The sequence below is a fragment of the Poecilia formosa genome, unplaced genomic scaffold (assembly GCF_000485575.1).
Source record: "Poecilia formosa unplaced genomic scaffold, Poecilia_formosa-5.1.2 Scaffold1012, whole genome shotgun sequence".
Taxonomy (NCBI): Eukaryota; Metazoa; Chordata; class Actinopteri; order Cyprinodontiformes; family Poeciliidae; genus Poecilia; species Poecilia formosa.
Window position 1 is genome coordinate 30,534 of NW_006800951.1, and position 3,469 is coordinate 34,002.

The 3,469-nt window shown below is 40.5% G+C and overlaps 1 protein-coding gene across 1 annotated transcript in view; it reads left to right on the forward strand.

Moving 5' to 3' along the window:
* Positions 1 to 1,346: 1,346 nt before the first annotated feature.
* LOC103132357 (testis-expressed sequence 2 protein-like) overlaps positions 1,347 to 3,469 on the forward strand; it is a gene marked incomplete at its 3' end in the record, with an annotated part of 12,187 nt that continues 10,064 nt past the window's right edge. The window contains exon 1 of the mRNA XM_016667336.1: positions 1,347 to 1,642. The remainder of the gene's footprint in view (positions 1,643 to 3,469) is intronic.

The window sequence follows — 3,469 nt, forward strand, 5'->3', positions numbered from 1 at the left end:
TGTGTGTGTGTGTGTGTGTGTGTGAGACCATTGAATGAACGGGAATAACAGGAACAACTAAACCCAACATCCTTTTAAATCATTACATGGGATTCAATCAGAATGAATTCCTACCCATCATGCTCAGGGGAATTAAAGATGGCCGCTCGCTGTGTTCCCAGTGGAAACCCCAGTAAAGTTTAGATCCTCCAGAGTCGACAAAAACCTGCAGGTTCGTTTCATCTGTTGTTAATCACATCAGAGGATTCACTGCAGCAGGAAATGAATTCCTTCACAATAAACCTTCCTGTTATTATAAATCTGATATGAAGAGAAAACGTAGCTGAAGGAAAACATGAAGGTTAGTTTCTGTGTACTGTAGCTGTGTCACGCTGAGTCGTCCCCTCAGAGACAGATCATGCAGACGTCTCCGCTCTCGCCTCGCCACTCCTCTCTCTCTCTCTCTCTCTCTCTCTCTCTCTCTCTCTCTCTCTCTGGTGTTTGTAGGTCAGCGAGGAGGGAGAGATTTATTCTCATTTCATCTCCTCTGCTTCATCTCTTGACGTTTCTGCACAAGAGGTAATGAAGAACCAAAACTTTTTCACATTTTTAAAACCACAAATAAAAAAGTGATCAACAGGCCTGAGTAACTCCGGAGGAGCTGCAGGAAACCATGGTTCAGGTGGAAAGTCTGCTGAAAGGAAAAACACTCCACAAGTCTGAGCCTTAAGGAACAGCAACATCACGAGAAAATCCTCAACAGGTTCGGTTTAAAGTTTGGAACAAACCACGAAATGTGTGGAAGAGACAGAAATGTTTCGGAGAAGCAGCGAACCAGCAGCTGAAACACAAGCCAACAGGAACAGGAAGCAGAAACAGGAGCTACTTCCTGCGGGAACAGGAGATGAACCAAGAGTTCAACTCTGGAGAAGAGTTGAAGGTTCAGCAGGATGACGAGCCTGAACATCAGACAGAGATATTATGGGATGCTTTGGATCCGTTAATAGAGGAGCCATGTTGGGACGACTTCCTGGAGGCGGAGCTTCAGGAACAGCAGGAGCTTTTAAAGAGACAGAGGCCTAATGTCAACGCCTTAAATTACAAAACAGATTATATTTGATATTTATAGCATTTTTATAACAACTGAAGGTAACATAGTTACTGGTTGTGATATAAAATGGAACTATGAACCAGAAAACACGTAATGCTGCCCCTTTAAATGACTGCAGCTGGTTCACAAAGTATTCACTCCTTAATAAAAGCAACATTTTATTTGCAAAAACAAAAACATGCAAAATTTTAATACTTTATATCACATAAAATGTCAATAAAATGAGAAAATATTAATCATTTTAGAATTAATCTTGGCACACTTACTTTAATTAGGCCTTTTAGCTGTAGACCGGAAACGGCCCATATAAGGAGCCATGGGGGAACCTATAGACGTCCAGCTATAGGAGAGCAGACAGCAGCCATACCTGCAGCTGCTGGCAGACAGCTGGATTATTTCATCTGGATTATCCTGCAGCGTCACACATCTGGTAGTCTGGGAGGCGGCGCAGCTGAAAGGGAGAGATATTTTCCTCTGCTCTGCAGTCCAGAACCTCTCAGATGGAACCGGAACCAACAGCAGAACCGACCCAGAGCCGCAGCTTCAGGCTCGGTGAGTCAAACGTCTTTATTCCTCCTTATTAAAAGTTTTGTTTTTTAAAATGAATTAATATTATTATTATTATGTTATTATGTGTGGAGGTTTCTATCTTTGCAGAGCTGAACTTTTCATTCCTACTTCTGCTCTCTGCGAATAAGTCATAAATTATTACTATCATTAACTAAACATATGAGGTAAATACATGAATGATGTCTGAAAGGTCAATTTAGTATCACTTCAATAATGAAAATATTATTTTATGTACAACTGGGCTGCACAGCAGTGCAGCAGGTAGAGCTGCTGCCTTGCAGCAGAAGGTTCTGGTTCGATTCCCGGGTCTTTCTGCATGGAGTCTGCATGTTCTCCCTGTGCATGGTGGGTTCTCTCCAGCTTCAGTCCAGAAACACGACTGTCAGGTTAATTGGTCTCTAAATTCTCCCTGGTGTGACTGTGTGTGTGGTTGTTTGTCCTGTGTGTCTCTGTGTTGCCCTGAGACAGACTGGTGACCCGTCCAGGTGACCCGTCCAGGTGACCCGACTGGTGACCCGTCCAGGTGACCCGTCCAGGTGACCCGTCTCTCACCTGAAACGTTCGCTGGAGGCAGCAGCTCCTGACCCCTTAGGTGGATGGATGGATTTTATGTACAAAAAGCCGAATTATTTTGCAGTACCACCAGTAGGGGGCGCTAGCGCTGACAGTTTGTGTTCTGGTCTGAAGTGGACTTTCTGTTTTAACTCATAATTTATTACATTATGAAATAATGAAGTCAAAAATAATTTTACAGGATTTTATGTTGGATATTTAAATATGGAATTCATAATTATTTTATTGTTTAAATATTCAGTTGATTTAATTATTGATTGTTTAGATTTATTTAAATTATAATAAACATTATGAAGTCACTTAATCAGTTTATGCATTAGTTTTTTCTTGTTTAAAATAATTTTATAATTATTGATTTATTTCACTGGTTGATGTTTCAGAATAACATCATTTTCTCCTCAGCAGGTTTGATCGTTATTCACATTGTGGGAAATTTCTCATAAGAATTTAGATTTTTAATAAAATCATTAAATTCCAGTTAATGAAGACTAAATTGTCAGGATGTTGTGTTTACTGTTTTCTATTTTGATGAGAACCATCAATAAATATCAGCAAATTCAAAAATGTGCTGAAATATAATTACCGTCTGCAGTTTAGTGATAAAGGTGAGGCTGCCCTGAAGAAGCCTGATTATAAACTGAAATATTAGACATGCAGCCAGACTGAAAGGTTTAAACACGATGATTAAATTTAGACTTCATGTTCTGCAGCTTCAGCAGCTGAGCTTCGATGGTCAGCATGTTTTTAATTATTGTTATTTTATGAACACAGAACTAAAAACAGCTGAATAGCAGTTTATTGTTCCACAAATTATCAGATTATCAGATTATCTGCTTCTGGTAAATTTATCTCCAAACTGCCACAAATATTGACAGAAACAACAGAACATTTTAATCTGACAGTTTTATTGAATTTATTGTTCCTGATGAAGTGAGGTGATGAATCTGACATGAGCAGAAATTTTCCAGGGTGATTAACCAGAACTAATAATCAGATTAGAGATTAATAAACCGACAGATTAACTCCTAATTCTGTCAGCTGGACTTTTTCTACATTAAGCCTTCGTCCTTCGTCTAGACCGATTATCCCTGCAGGGGCCAGTCAGAACCCAGTCAGAACCCAGCCAGAACCCAGTGGGAACCCAGTCGGAACCCAGTCAGAACCCAGTCGGAACCCAGTCAGAACCCAGTCGGAACCCGGTCGGAACCCAGTCGGAACCCAGCTGGAACCCAGCCG